Source organism: Pinus tabuliformis, chromosome X, assembly GCF_031772625.1.
Source record: "Pinus tabuliformis cultivar Carrire ecotype Pingquan chromosome X, CPIR1, whole genome shotgun sequence".
Lineage (NCBI taxonomy): Eukaryota > Viridiplantae > Streptophyta > Pinopsida > Pinales > Pinaceae > Pinus > Pinus tabuliformis.
Window position 1 is genome coordinate 1,066,540,510 of NC_142308.1, and position 17,307 is coordinate 1,066,557,816.

The window sequence follows — 17,307 nt, forward strand, 5'->3', positions numbered from 1 at the left end:
AACACACCTGCATCTCCATCGCAAATCGCAGTGGACATAAGTAGAGAAAGCACTAACACATATGTATAGAATAACCATTGAGTAACATTTTGTACAACAAGAAATACTTGAATAGAAGTGTGGATGCACAAAAGTAAGTATGAAATAGTTGAAAGAGTCTAAAACGTGAACTATGATAGAAGGTAATGTAAGTCTTCAACAAGAGAATACACTTAAGGCATAAATAAAATGACATATTATATTATGAGTAACCAACTATATATACAAGTCACGGGGAGGGTGTGGGCAGCCGCGACCCATCCTTAATGACAATGTATTGTTTGAAGACATACAACATACAAATTGTAACAAGGCCTAATTATTACAAAACCCTAGAAGGCAAATGACCCTAGTGGTATGCTTATAAAGTTATTAATCAAAATTTCTACGAGGCGCATGGCCTTAAGTCTAACATTCAGAGCAACAAGTTTTTTTTAATAGATAGCCAGATAAGTCATGGCCATAGCCATGACTAAGAAGGCATAAGTGACCATAGGTCACTTTCTCGGCGTTGCCTGGAACAATAAAAGAAGATAGAACAAAAATGAGCACATGTGTCCTAGAATAAGGCAACCATTCTTTTACGAGGGAAAAAAAAATTAACATGTGAGGTGACAAATAAGAAAACCCATTAGCAATGAGATTTTATTAAAGAACATTATTAAGAAAAGGGATAAATGCAATAGGGAAAGAGGAAAGAGTATTTTTTATTAAGTAGAAATATGTAACCACCATGGTCTAGAAAACCTACATAATCAACCAATAAACTAAATATTGAATGATAAGGAAGAGTCAAATTGGATGTTTCTATTCTCTGTTAGGATTTTAGGGAGGAGCTAGTTTACCATGCATGTTCCAGAAAACCAGTGGAAATTCCATTTATGTGGACTCCTCCAAAACCGTTAGGAATATTCATTGGAGTTGTATAATCCCAACCTAATTAATGAAGAGAAGCAACCCTTACTTGCAACCCTAGAAATCACCCAAAGATTGAAGCTTTCACATCCCAAATAGAAGATTTTCTGACCCTAGAATTGGGAAGCTAAGTGGAAATTGAAACCCAAACCCTTAGGGTTTGGGAGAGAAAAAAACCAAAGGACACCCTATAAGATACAAACACTGACCTTAATGCCTCACTTTAATCAAGAAGACACCCTGTAAGATAAAAACAAGGACCTTAATGCCTCGCTTTAATCACAAAGACGGCAGCCATGGTGCAAACCAGTAAACCTTGAGATTCTTGAACATCTAGCAGCTAATGCCCTGTTCTTCAGAATCAACACAGAACATGATGGTTTCCCTTTCGAATCTCTTCCCCTTTATCTCTAAGAATTTTGTCGCTGAGAAGAGACATGGAGATAATAAGGAGACCATAGAGAATCCATAGGGCAAGGTTTATTCAAATCAATGCACAACCATGGCTTCCCTTTCCCACTCCAATGTAACAATGCAGAGAACAACAACTTCCAACCATGGGTATCTCCTCTTTGGTTCGAACGAACTTATTCACTCTCGTCTTGCTAGTATACTGAAACCTCGCCCAGTATACTGAAACCTCGCCTTGCTAGGTTTCTCTCTCTCAAAACAAAAAACCATAATTCTTAAAGTACAACGTATTTAACCCGTCATAAATCTATTAATACAATAAAGCTATATAATATATTTATTTAAATTTAACTGTTAGTATATAAAACCCGGCAACATTAAATAAATATGGTCGTCCAAAGTTACTTCTGACAGGGTTGCAGCGCATTAATGGTGAACATGAGAATCAAGCCTTCATAAGTGTCTCTTGACTGCGCACAACATTGCTTAATACATACAGGTTGCTTCACTTACAATCTTGCAATTCTCAGTCTAACTGAATTCCAATTACTCCATTGTTAAAAACGTGGTTAATTATTAATATATGTTTTGGAATTTTTTATTTAGATTAGTGAAATTATTTTCTTATTATATGTTTTGGAATTTTTGATTTAGATTAGTGAAATTCTTTTCCTTAAACTTTTATTATTTAAAATAGTGCTGACCTAACACATTTGAAGTAATCTAATAAAATATTCTAATAACGAAAAATTCACTATCAAATTTAAAATAAATCAGAATAAAATATATGTAAGAAACAACCTTCCAAAAATTATAACAGATTTATACAGGCGGTCACATTAATCCAAATTGCAACCTGACATTTCGTTTTTGTTTACAAGTTGACGCCAATCAGCTGGATGTCAAAATGTAGAGTACAGTTATTCCAGGTTCCAGCCTGTATGACAGAACTGTCAAGCTGAGAGGTCCCGGCAAGAGGCTGGACAAAGTTCAAGTGGACACGTGTCCAACATGTGGCGTGGTCCCATTCTTCATTGACAGAGCAAAATGGTCAAGAGGCCCTTCCGTTCACAGACGCTTTTGGCTCAAATATATTATGAAGATAGAAACTTTTGTTTAAACAGCCATGCTCGCTGAACATATTGAATTTAAAATTTTAAAATAAAATTATTTATCTTTCTAAAGTTAATTAATTACGTGTCAGAGGCTTCTTTCTGAAATCAACTATTTTCTTGTCTTACTTATTTTATTATGATGTGATTTAATTTAATGTTAGACCATTAAAATATTTGCCACCGTTGATTAAAAATCTCTTTATAACTAAAACAATACAAATTTTCCCTCCTTGAAACCATATGAATAGCAAAAGGATGCTCGATGCCCCTCCTCGGAAACCCAACTTTTTATCTGAAATTTGATTCAGAGAAGGTGTCGGATCCTGAATACTTGCAAATTTCTTCTAGGATCAATAAACCTTAGAAGCCCTAGAATATTCTTGGATCAAGAATAGTCAAAACTTAATATTCTTCTTGAAGTAGCGAACCCTCACAATTCGATTGAGAGAAGGTGTCAGATCACGTGCCACAAGATGGTCATGGCTTGCATTGCAGAATATCGTCGTCCTCTCCCTCTTATCGATCAAAATCCCAGGAAGCGTAGAAAGTTAACGTCGTCATGGGATGTCCTCCCTTCTCATATGCAGGTTGGTTAATTTTATGATCTGTTAAATTACAATTAGTTTTCCTATAGATCTAACTTCAATTAGATTTTGAAAATAGGGTTGCCCTTCTCAATCCTATGAGATGAAAAGAATTTCTCACAGGTGATTACTAATTTAGTACTTTTAGCTTTAAGATGAAGTTTCTTTGTCGGTTGTAAGTTCTAATCACAGATCTTTATAGACAATGGAGCCCCCAAAAGCTAGAAAAATAAACTTCAAAGAGTGGAGCATAGACTCTACGGACACGACGAAAGAAAATCCAAGTATGTTGAACATTAATGAAAGAAATAAAAAACTCAGAAATCCAAGATTCTAAGTATTTAACAAAAAGACGAACCATGTGCAGGTTTCCCAAGCTTCAGATGGACAGGCCATATGGAGCTCCGACACAAAATTACAAGAAATATGACGTGTTTTTGTTGATAGGGATCGGAATTGGCGCTACTCCCTTCATAAGCATTCTCAAAGACATGTTAAATCACATGAAAATCACAGATTCTGCTTCCAAGAGGAAAAGGAAGGACCGGGATCCGACAGACGCTTATTTTTACTAGGTCACAAGGGAGCAAGGCTCCTTCGACTAGTTCAAGGGGGTCATGAACGAAATAGCAGAGATGGACAACAGAGTAAAATTCATCTAGTCACGTAGCTTGCAAATACCAAATTTTGTTGAATTGAAAAAGATAAACGAATGTTGGATGCTTGTGAATCGAGACTACTATTGAAATGCACAACTACCTCATGAGCATTTATGAAGAAGGTGATGCCAAGTAAGCTTTAATAACAATGGTGATGCTTGTGAATCTAGACTACTATTGAAATGCACAACTACCTCATGAGCATTTATGAAGAAGGTGATGCCAGGTAGGCTTTAATTACAATGGTGCAAGCTCTAAATCATGCCAAGAATGGAGTCGATATTCTCTCAGGAACCAAGGTACATATATATTTTTTTCCTTAAACCCATTCAAAGTAGAGATGAATTGGATAGAGCCAAAGTTGAACAAGTATCAGGCTTTTGGGGATTTTAAGGTGGGAAAATTGAGTAGTAATGACATGCTTAATATTTTATCTCAAGTGATGAGATGCTGGAAATCAACCAAATGCATTATCAAAATTTTACCGAGGAAATCAAATGCTTTGCCTCTCTATAGGGAATGGGATTTTTCTTGGTATGAGCACATTCCAACAGAAGTTAGACACAATTATGATATGGTAGAGCTTCTAATAAATTTCACCGAGAAGTTTGGAGTGAGTGTGGCTCCATTAGTAAAGGTTGATGGATACAAGAACATTCAGGTGTATATGAATGTTTGTTAATATTTTCTTTTATTATTAATAAGTTTGCATAACATTAATTGTTTAAACCATGATTGGGAAAGCAATACTAGAGTAAGCTTACCTTGGGTAGTTGGATAGTTGGAGTAGTTATTGACCCAAACTTCTATTGGGAAATAAAGACTACCAAAAAGAAAGCCAAAAGGGTACTAGGAATCCAAGGCAAGAAGAAAAAGAGAAGAGGAGAAGACTCTCGAACTAGTTGGCCAGTGGAGTCCATCTGAGGCTAAGAGCTGAGCACTGGGGATTCAGGACTAAGTCTGGTAATGACCAGATAGTCTGAGGAATCTGACAAATCTATCCAAAGAACTACATGAGTGTAAGGCAAGCTCGGGGGAAGGTTCAGTGAATAATGACCTCACGATTGGGTGGAGTATTTCTCTTCCCTATCATTTGTTCTGTTAAAGGAAAGAAAAGGTAAATAATGCGGACATTTTTTTGTTTATGGAAAGTTGTAAAACAAAAAAAAGATATTGTCATTGTGTGAATAATACTAACCATTAGTCTTTTATGAACTACTGTAAAGAACAAATTGTTGCGTAAGAAAGTAATGCAAGTGTCACAATATATGAGAGACACACACTATAATACAATTTAGAAAATCACGTTTAAATTTTGTTAACATAGGCAACCAAGACAATATAGTATAAATCCTGCAAGATTGAATTTAACAATTAAAATCTATACACCAAGCAGAACCGAACCAAGAGGGTTAGCCCCAGGTAGTGCTAGGGGACTAGCGACCCAGAGCAATCCCTCTTGGTCTAGATAGAACAATAACAAAGTCTCAGTATGAGGATAAACCCAACAGTTCCATTTCATAATTATAATTTACAAATAACGTAAAAAATTGTATGAAATAACATTTCGAACCATAGATATGTATATAAATTAGATAAATAGTGAAAGTATTTTCTGTGGGCTTCCATTACAACAAAGCATCAATAACTCCCAGAAACAACTAATACAAAAAAGGTAAACCCTTAATAAATTACAACTTTGTTATGGACGTATCTATTTGCACATAACTAATCATTGCAGGCAGACAAAATATAACGAATAGTACTTAAGTTTTTAAAAAATGGAACTTCCAATAGTTATAGTCCTGCTGGACGATTTTCAAAACAGTCAGTTGACTGTACCCATAGCAACACAAGGAGGCCATGAATGGCACAAGAACCCTTAATACATTCAAAACGAATCAGGTACTGCAGTAGCAGCAATAAGTCGACCCAATTAAATATAACATGAATCGTTGCAATTAGACGCCCTCAAAAGAGCTATCAAGCCTTCAAGGCTGAACATGAGAATGAAGGAACACACCTGGTAAATGCAACGAAAACAGAGGGTATGTTAGGATTCGGTAAGGTAAAGTCTAGATTCGAGCCAGAATCGCTATGAAGAAACCCTGCCTACATGCATGCAAATAAACACAATGCATATTAACAATTCATGAACAATAATTGCTAAACTTTAGAGCAATTTATGGGTAAGTTATACAAGTGCAGAATACCTGAGTGGAAAAGTTGGGGAAGTAGAAACCCTGCTCCGCAGACTAGATAACCAAGTAGGGTAGTTAAATACTAAACTTGGAGATGAAAACCCAACTTAGAAACAGTGAGAATGAGACCGATAACTTACCTGTGAAGGAAATGGCTGCATTACACCAGGTCGTGGAAGCTATAGTAAAACCCTCAGACCCAGACTCGCCGCTGAAACCTAGTTCCTGCACACAAAAAAGGGTAGTGAACTAACATTTTGACAATTGCAGGTAATAGAGCGAGAGTATGTATGCAGATCGGGAGAATACCTTGAAATTTTTTTGTATATCTGACTGGCAAAGTTGCAACTTTAGAAATTGAAACATTTGGATAGTAATATCTTGATAAAACGCCATGGTAGGTTGCAGGCATGTTAGCCTTAGCAGCAGAAACCGTAAACCATCAAACCCTTGAGCAGACAATAGCCTTGTTGTGAAAGGAAGAATGACAAAATGAGAATCAACTGAGAGGTGTGGTTGCGAGTTAGTTCCCAAGATCCTCGGTCCGCTATTCCTCTGTTGTCCGATCAAATCGACCACCACAGGCTGTAGATCAATGCCCAGATCCCAAGGGAGGACTGCCAGGTGGACGAAGCAAACCAGGCTTCCAGATATTTCCAACCCACCACAAGTTCCTTTGGAGGGATTCGTTAACTAGACAGGTGGTCACATGAATCAATATATTTACAACAATATCAGGTTATAGAGTGATTGCATAAATACTATGGTTTTTGTGATTAAGATATGTCAAATCAATTCATGCACAAACCTTTGATATATGCCAAACAATTGTAAAAATATAACCTTTATATTATTTATATGGGTAACATTTGTAAAAATGTAAAGTGTCGTATAATATTTTTTTTTAATGTGTGTTATATGGTGAAACGCTTAGAAGTATAGAGGTACACGACATTTAATATGAACATTTAAATATTCTACTTATAATTAACAATGATTTTTTCTGTAAAAAGAAAAATAATACTATTTTTTTTAAATGTTATTTTGTTTTTTTTGTGGTAGAAATTGGGTCACAAATAAGTTATGTGTTTTAGAAATTACACATGAAAATACTCTATCCCCTAATAATGAACCTAGTTAATGTAAGTGTTTTCTCTTTATCTTCTACTTTTGAGAGGCATTTTGTTTACTAATTTTTATGTTCAATGATTCTTTATATGTCACAATGTTTCTCAAATTTATGCCTTACAATGTTTCCTTTGCAACATCTGATGCAATTGCTAGTTTTATATATATATAAGCTAGAAAATTCCTATTAACATAAAATAATCAATTAAAGAAACTTTTTATTTACCAAAATTATTCATTAATATTGATGAACATATAATATTATAAAAGAAAAAATATGTTTCTTTCAAGTATTTTTTTATAATATAAAAGATAAATTTTCACTTCTACCAAATATTTTTTATTTTAAATTATTAATTTGTTAAAAAACAAACAGATAATTTTATAAACCTAATATATATTTAAAATAAATAATATATATTTAAAAACAAACTTATTTAATAATTTCTCGACTCTACCTACTTTTAGGTTATTAATTTATTTTTCCTTACGTTCTAAAATAAATAAATTCATAAACATATTATATGTTTAAAATATATGATTTTTTTTTCAGAGAAAAAAGCATAATGGATTATATTAAAAAATATATGATATATATTTAGAAACTAACTTATCTAATAATTTCATGAATATATTTAAAATTTGTGACATGTGTTTAGAAATTCTTCGAAAGAAAGACGAAGTCTTATTAGATAATTTCATTAACGTGATATATGTTTAGAAATTTATTTTGACACGTTGAAAATAGAGATCCTCCTCCTAGGGTTCTCAATTTTTCGTTAATGATATTTAAAAAATTAATTATATAGTTTAGCCCTAATTTCATTTTCACACGAAGAAAATAGAGATCATGCTACGAGTGATTTTCAATTTTTCATTAACGATATTTAAAAAATTGAGAGTTTTAATTCTCTTGGTAATGATCTTTAGGCGAGAATCAACAATGGCACTTGTGTAACATGCTTCCATTTCACACCATTTAAAATAAATATATAATTTAAATTCATACATATATGTTAATGTTTTTTATTCAATTTACTTTTGAGCTAGACTTTTTTTTAATCTAAGATAATGGGTAATTGGTGAGAGTTATCTACTCAGGATCAAATCTAACTGACTGCCACTATAAACCTAGGCTACGTGCAACAACCTGCAAGTGGCACAATAGCAGGGAACTTATGCCTCAACAAGAGTCGCCTACTCTTCTAGCCAAAACACAACAGGTCAAAAATATACTCAATGAGATTTGAACCCTCATCTCGTGAGTTTCACCCAACAAAACTCACCGTTTATGAATTTATTAAGTGATTAATTAATTTTTCCTTACGTTCTAAAACTTACAACAAAAAATTTTATTTTCCTAAAGATGGAATTTAGGAATATTCCATGTTTTCCTTTTATGAGATTGTAATTTTGTTTTCTCCTTTAAATATGTTATTTATATCTATTACAGTAAGTGTATCAGTAAAAACATTCTACTATAGTACATTTTCTCTCTTTTCGGTTTGTATCATAATTTAACACTAACAGTGATTCTCAAAAATATAACTAGAAACCAAAAAGGTCTTATCTATATGAATCTTTTGTGCGTCAATTATAAAATTTCCTTTGACGTCTAATTTATATGTTTATACTTCTCCATTGCAAATATCATTACTACAATTACTGTTAACAATTTTATATTTCATGCATGCATATAGAAATTGGTGTAACGAACAATAATATATTAGAAAATATATATTTATGCATGCACACATCATTTTCTATATTTTATCAATACATATTTTGAACAATTCAATATTAATTATATGAAATAATTAGAAATTCATCTGATTGTATTTATTGTTTAGAAAATGTTTACGTTCCACCTAATCATCAACTATTTTCAATAGCTCTGCTCAAGGTAAGACTTTCTTTCTCTTTGGAACACAGCTTTGGTTCTTAAGTAGTTTACTATATAGGTTTCTTCCTAGTAGATTTTTAGCAGTTTCTTGTCTTTTTTTTTATAAAGCGCTTCTCTCTTGTGCAATGTTTCATTCCACCCCACTTAGTCTTTATCTCCAATTAAGTGATTAACATAATCTTTTTCTCCCATTATGTTAATATTTTTTTTTGTTATTTTCTCCTAACATTTTTAGGAGACTTTTAGGGAAGGTCCATCATATAGACTTGACCACCAATAGTTTTTTCTAACCTAACAAGGAATCTTCCAAACTCTAGTGCTCTTTCCTAAATATTTCCAAGAAATTTAATTATTAACTTAAATAGTATTAAAATAATTACATCATCACAAAAGTCTCATCATGGCTTCCATAGCCATTAAATCTAGTAATCTAAACATAGTAAATGTTTAAAAAAATTAGAGCCATAGAGGTGTTACAACTTGGAGCTTGACTTTAATGGATAAAAAAAAACTGAACTTGCAAAAAAACTGAACTTGCAAGAGGGCCAAAATATTGGTTAGGGGATTCAAACAACTAAGCTATCCATCAACACTTTCATTTAGTTTTAATAGATTGAGCTACCCATCAACGCTTTCATTTAGTTTTATGTTTTAATACATAGAGTAAATACAAACTTAAGTTGTAAAATATATTTAACTAATAAATTATTATATTTTAATCTAATTATTAGTTTTTTTAATCGATATATATTTTTTGGAATATTGGCAACCTTTAAAGGATTGGCTACCACAATTACACTAAATACAACTATTTTATAAATCTCACAAATATGCTAGTCTTTTGAGACTTGAACCCATGTAGCTAGGAATTATTCACCAAGACACTCAAGCCATGTAACTAAGAATTATTCACCAAGTCACTCAAGCTATGCTCCTTTGGCTTGATTATTAAAAAATTTAAACATATAAAACAAATATAATTTTTTTCTAAATATTAAAATATTTTAATTTACATATTAATCTTTGCAAATAATTAAATTTCATTTATTATAAGAAATAGATTTAATAATGTAATGCTTTTGTGCAAGACTCCTCTACAACTCCTGGGAGATGTTGTAATATTCCTAAAATGAAATGTTAAATAAAAAAAATATTAAAACATAATGATGATTCCATTAAAAAAATAATAAATCTATGTAATTCAATTTATCACATTGTAATTTTGTTTTTATTAATAAAATTACAAACAATTTTTTAGATAAAAGATCCATAATATGAATATCACATTAAAATAAAATTAAGTAATAACAATTCATATTCATAATTATAATATTTCAAAACATATGCTTAATAAACATATAAAACCTTAAATTTAATTATAAAAACATATAATTAGAAATAAAAATATTTCTATATATAGATATGTGAAATATATATTGAATATAAATAGTAGACGTAAATTAAAATTTATTTTATCATATAAATTAAAATAAAATTTCATATTGATAACCATGTACCAAAGATATGTGATATGTGGAGTTGACATGTGTCTTTGTTTAATAAAAATAAAATATTATTTAAATTAAAAAGCAATGTTGGCTATAGTAAAATATATATCCATATATATATTAATTTTATAAATAGTAAATATTCTATTTAGTTTTGTCAAAGTTATGCTAAAGGTTTGGTATGAATAAGTAATCAACATAAATGTTTAATTTCTAATTTTATATTAAAAAAATATTGCATCTAGCCATCCACGAAAAATACCCTGAGAAAAGATGTTGTAAGAGAGTTTCATGTTCCAGACAGTTAAAACATAGTTATGGGCAGAGGTGGTTGCATGCCAATATTCCTCTCCCTAGAGAAAAATTATCTCAGTTAGAGAAAAGGGGGCCTTGAGGGTGTGAGGGAAACATCCTAAAGCAACCTAGTGACTTGGAGCTTGGTTGGAGGAGGCCCAAGAGAGGAAATTGAATTTTAAAGTTTGATACCTCAGATAGGACATTGTTGAGGGAGGCAGGACGCTCTGATGAAAGGAATTCATGAGATGGTTGGCCAATGGAATTCTAAGTTAGACCTGTGAGATCAATGAAATCTTGTTGAGGGAGGCAGGACGCTCTGATGAAAGGAATTCGTGAGATGGTTGGCTAATGGAATTATAAGTTAGACCCGTGAGATCAATGAAATCCTAGGTTGGACCTCGTGGAGTCAGGGAGCCCTAGGTGGACCTAGTATGGTCTCTGTGAGAGAACTATTTTTATGAAACTAGCTCGGGGGAGTTGTGGTAGATGATACCAATTCTCATTGGTTTTATTTTCAAGACTAGGAGAATTTGAGGTCGGCATATTCTGTTACATTGGGTCATGCTAGAAATAGTTTTTTTTCATTCAAGGATCATGTCAAGGTGGGGTTTCTACAGATAATAGAATAGTGCACAGTAAATGGTTCGATATTTTAAGTATTTTCATTGCACAATTTGTAGTTATGTTTTGTTATGGGACTTAACTTTTTTTATTATCTGTGTTCTATGATTGTTACAATGAATAAATTTTGCTTACTCAAATGAAATTTGAAATATTTTTACATAATTGGAGTCTGATATAATTGTAATATATAAAATCTCAGTGTCTCTTTGAATGTGGCTGGAGCACCTACTAGCCATATTGGCTTTGGAACGGAGGTCTGAATCATTTGCTGTGCTAATGCAAGTTCTCCATAGCCTGGATTTTATTTCATGCTTTGCATACAACAATTGTCATCTAATGACCTAAAGGAATACAATGAAATAGGTTGGATCCTGGAGGTTATGGGCAGTATGGGACCCAAAACTCAGGGACTAAATAAACTGGTAAAATTAAGATTTATTTATATTGGTACAGTGCGTGAGAATATTCCAAGTAGAGTTACAAAACCATAGTCTTTGTCATTGGTTGTGACTATGGACTAGGTTTTTCATCAAAGTTTCACCAAAATATATATTTGGGAAAACTCAGTAAATATTTTCCCTATTTCAAGGATGGTATCCTGGATCCCCAGACGTTCAAGGTTTTATACATATACGATATACTCATTTAAAGATCAATATGCCTTTCGGAGGAATTAAGTGTGGGTGTAGAGAATGACGAATATTTTTGTTGAATTGTCAGAGGATAAAGACAAGAGAAGTAAAAGTAAAACATGGCTTTGTTGAGCTCCTAGGATTAAAAATATCTCAAATGAGAGTTCTCCACAGAAATCGTCCAAAGATGGAAGCTTTCACATCCCAAATAGTAGATTGAAGATTGAAGACCCAAAGATGGAAGCTTTCACATCCCAAATAGCAGATTGAAGATTGAAGACCGGAATCGCCCCTTTTCGCCCCTCCTCCCGTTTAGGGCATCCAAAGGCAGAGAGTGGATTTTCTAATGTAGGAGGGAAAATTTTCTGACACGAGAATTGGGAAGCTAAGTGGAAATTGAATTTCAAACCCTTAGGGTTTGGGAAAGACAAAGAAAAAATCCAAAGGGCACCCTATGAGATAGAAAGACTGACCTTAATGCCTCACTTTAATCACGAAGCCTGCAACCATAGTGCAAACCAGTAAACCTTCAGATTATTGAACTCTAGTAGCGAATGCCCTGTTCTTCAGCAACCACAGAACATGATGGTTTCCCTTTCGAATCTCTTCCCCTTCATCTCTACAAATTCTGTCACTGAGAAGAGACATGGAGATTGTTGAAGATAATGGAGAATATCCTAGAATATGTAGAGTTGGTTCACATAGCCTCATGATAGGAATTAGTTTCTATTTCTTAGGATGTTGTTCTAACTTCCCTAAAAGCATGTATTCTATTTAATGTGTAATGTTGATGAACAATGCAGAGTGTTCTGCAGAGCCAGGCTCTCTTTTGTAGAGCTGACCAGTAGGTTTTACTTTAATACAAACATTGCCATTTTTATCATGGTATCAGAGCGTCAGGGCTGAGGAACCTCTACGCTGGCTAGTGGGTGGTTCGCTGAAACTGAGATCATCACAGTTATAAGGAGGATAACTGCGACGATTTCGAAATCGTCGCTGGAAAGGCATGTACCTCTACGACAAGGGCACCGCAGGAAAGACGTGTACCTCTGCGACGGCGTCACAGAACAGACAGGGACTTCTGCGACGATCGAGGAAAGCCAATAACAAGGCTGTGGTTGCGTGAGGAAGCCAAGAACAAGGCTGTAGCTGTCAGAGAAATTGCATGGGGAAGCCAATAACAAGGCTGTAGCTGACAACAGGAGGTTGTCTGGAGGCTGAGAAGAAAGCCACGGTGATCTGCGCGTGTGCTGCAAGATCGAACAACAATGATCTGTCTCTGTCACAGATCTGGGGTAAATTTAACATCTTTTACCTGTCGAATTTTTTTTTCTAAATCGCCAAGATGAATAACAACATATTTGAAGCATGCATGAATGAGCATAACAAGCTCGATGGTTCCAATTATGCAAATTGGAAGTTTAAGATGCAGACTCTGCTAGAAGCGCAGAGTGCTTGGCAGATTGTGAATGGGGATGAGCCGAGGCCCGCGGCTGGATCAACATCGGTCCCAGATTGGGAGAAACGAGAAAGCAGAGCAAGGACAATGTTAAAGATGTCAGTGAAAGACTATATTATACCGCACATCAGAGAAGGTAAGTCAGCTAACGAGATCTAGGGAATTCTGAAGGAATTGTACGAGATCAGAAATTCAAATTGTCTTTTGTTCCTCAAGAGTAAGATTATGTCCATGAAGATGGAGGAGAATGAAAAAATTGCTTCATTCGTAGCAAGGATCAAGGATCTGAAAACCAAATTATCAGATATTGGTCATACAATGGATGATACAGATCTTGTGACCATTACAATGAATGGTGTCACTAACGATTATCAGATGTTCATCACAGGGATCAATGCCAGAGAAAAGATCCCACATTTTGAAGAACTAACAGGTATATTAATGCAGGAAGAAGAGAGGAGATCAACTCTGAAGGCCCAAAGTGCCGATCTTGCATTGGTGGCGAGGAAGAACTTCTACAAAGGGAAAGGAGGTCCACAACAGCAAAACGGACCAAGTTCACATAAACGGCCAAATCTGACCCAAGGTATGCATCCGAATAAAAACTACTCTGAAACAAAATGTTTTTATTGCGGAAAATTGGGTCATATTGCTAGGGAATGTAGGAAAAAGAAGTATCATGAAGAACAACATAAGCCAAAGAGACATGCAAGTCATCTCGCGAACAGTGATCAGGTGCAGAATTTGAGATTGTTCATGGCAGATCATGATGAGAATGTTGATGCAGACATCTGGTATGTAGATTCAGGAGCGTCAACACACATGACAGGGAACAAGCACTGGATGGAGGATTTTAAAGAGATCAACGAAGGCACACAGATTTACATAAGAGATGACAGAATTCATCAAATCAAAAGATGTGGGAAAGTTTTTGTTATTCTACCTGATGGTAATATCAAACAAATTTATAATGTAATGTATGTGCCTAGCATAACAAAGAACTTGATTTCTGTATCAATGATTACAGATCAAGATTTGAAAGTTGAATTTTTAAAATCTAACTGTTACATTAAGGATCTGCTAGATGGTATGAAGACAATTGCTACAGGGATCCGAACAGGAGGACTGTACAAGTTGGATGTGAGACCTACACCGGTTCAAGCATTGACAGCAGTGAGCCTGACTACAGAAGAGCTTTGGCACCAGAGATTCGGCCACATCAATTACAATGATTTGTTATTACTACAGAGGAAAGAAATGGTAAGAGATCTTCCTATGCTAAAGCAAGTACATAATGATTGCGATGCTTATACTTTAGGAAAAATTCATATAAAAGAATTCCCTGTTAGAATAGAAAAGAAATAGAGGAATATACTGGAGTTAGTGCACACAGACCTTTGTGGTCCCATGCAGACAAAATCATTATGACTGTACAAAGTTTTCTTGGATGTATTTCTTAAGTAAGAAGAGTCATACATTTGAATACTTTAAGAAGTTTAAAAATATTATTGAAAGACAAACAGGGAAATAGATAAAAATTCTTCGTTCTGATCAAGGGGGAGAATACAGGAAAGATGAACTGATCAGAGATTGTAAAGATCATGGAATTTTGCAGCAGTTTACAGTACCCCATACTCCACAGCAGAATGGAGTAACAGAAAGAAAGAACATAACTCTGGTGGAATGTGCTAGAAGTATGCTTAAAGTTAAGAATCTTTCAAATGATTTTTGGGCTGAAGCAATGAATGCTGCGGTTTATTTAATAAATAAGAGTCCTACAAGAAGTCTTGAGTTTAAACTCCTTTTGAAGCTTTATATGGATACAAACCTGCAGTAAAACACTTAAGAATATTTGGATGTAAAGCATTTGCCCACATACCAAAGGAAGATAAAAAGAAATTAGACTCAAAAGCCATCAGATGTACTTTTATAGGGTATTGTTCGTCACATAAAGCATACAGATTATTTAATCCCTCTACTCACAAGATCTTTGTTAGTAGAGATGTTAAATTCCATGAGTAGGATAGTGAAGAAACTAATGAGCACTATGATGGATGGGACATCCCATACTTTGAAGAAGAAGATGCAAAGAACAATAAGGATCAACAGCAAACAAAGGCAGAGGATGAACAACAGCAACAACAACAACAACAACAATAGCAAGAAATAAGGTTTGAAACCACCACCCCACTACTCAGGAGATCGGGTAGGAAAGCTCAAATTCCTGCAAGATATAGGGAAAATGCATTTATAACTAGTATGATGAATGTTGTTGAACCGTCTAGTTATAAAGAAGCAAATGAAAGTAATGAATGGAAAATAGCCATGGAATAGGAATATGATTCAATAATCAGAAAAAAACATTTGGAAATTGGTAGAACTCCCTAGAGGAAAACAGGTCATAGGTCGCAAATGGTTATATAAACAAAAAAATAATGCAGATGGAACTATTGAAAAACCAAAAGCTAGGTTGGTTGCAAAGGGGTACACACAAAAAGAAGGGATAGATTATGAGGAAACCTTCGCCCGTGTAGCTAAATTGAACACTATCAGAATGTTAATTTCTTTATCTGTTAAGAAACATTGGATAATTCACCAACTAGATGTAAAGTCTGCATTTCTGAATGGAGAACTGAAAGAAGAGGTTTATTTAGAAAAACCGGAAGGGTTTGTCCAGAAGGGAAAAGCACATTTAGTTTGTAGGTTGAAGAAAGCACTTTATGGACTAAAACAAGCTCCTAGGTCATGGTATGAGAAAATTGATTCATTTTTTCTACAAGCTGGCTACAATAGAAGTAAGAATGACCATAATCTTTACACCATGAAAGATGAACAAGGGTGCGTAGTGCTGATTTCATTATATTTAGATGATTTGATAATTACAGGTGATGCTATATATCTAATTGATGAAATCAAGCAACAAATGTCACAGATGTTTGAGATGAAGCATCTTGGTGAACTCAGATACTGTTTAGGTCTCAAGATCTCGAGAGATTCAGGTCAAACATTTCTGTCTCAAGCAAAGTATGTCAAAATCCTATTAGAAAAATTTAGAATGGATCAGTGTAAATCTGCACCAGTACCATTGCAGCAGAATATCAATTTGCAGTGTGAGGATGGCTCAAAAGCGGCGGATGCAACACTTTACAGACAGCTGGTTGGGAGTCTGATCTACCTAACCACCACTAGACCTGATTTGGCTTATGCAGTCAGTGTGTTAAGCCAATTTATGTCTAAGCCACTTGAAAGCCATTGGAATGTAGTGAAGAATGTTTTGAGGTATCTACAAGGTACTGTAGATTATTGAATTATTTACACTTACTCTTTTGATGTTAGATTGGTAGGATTTGCAGATTCAGATTGGGCATGAAATGTAGATGATCGCAGATCTATAACAGGTTATGCATTCAGTCTTGGATTCGGGGTGATCACATGGAACAACAAAAAACAGAACACAGTCTCCTTGTCCTCAGCAGAATCAGAGTATCAAACCATGTGTGCAGTAATGTGTGAGGTAGTTTGGTTGTGAAGACTTCTCCAGGATGTTGGGGAAGAACAAACAGTCGCAACAACAATTGGATGCGATAATCAAAGTTCAATCAAGTTGGCCAACAATCCGGTGTTTCATAAAAACACTAAACATATTGATACTCAATTCCATTTTGTAAGGGAGAAAGTGCAATCTAAAGAAATACATCTGGAATATTGTAATACATGTGATAATGTTGCGGACATTTTCACTAAGCCTCTTGGAAAAGTCAAGTTTCAAATGTTTAGGGAGATGTTAGGCATATATGTGAACCCATTCTCCATTAAGGGGGAGTGTTGAAGA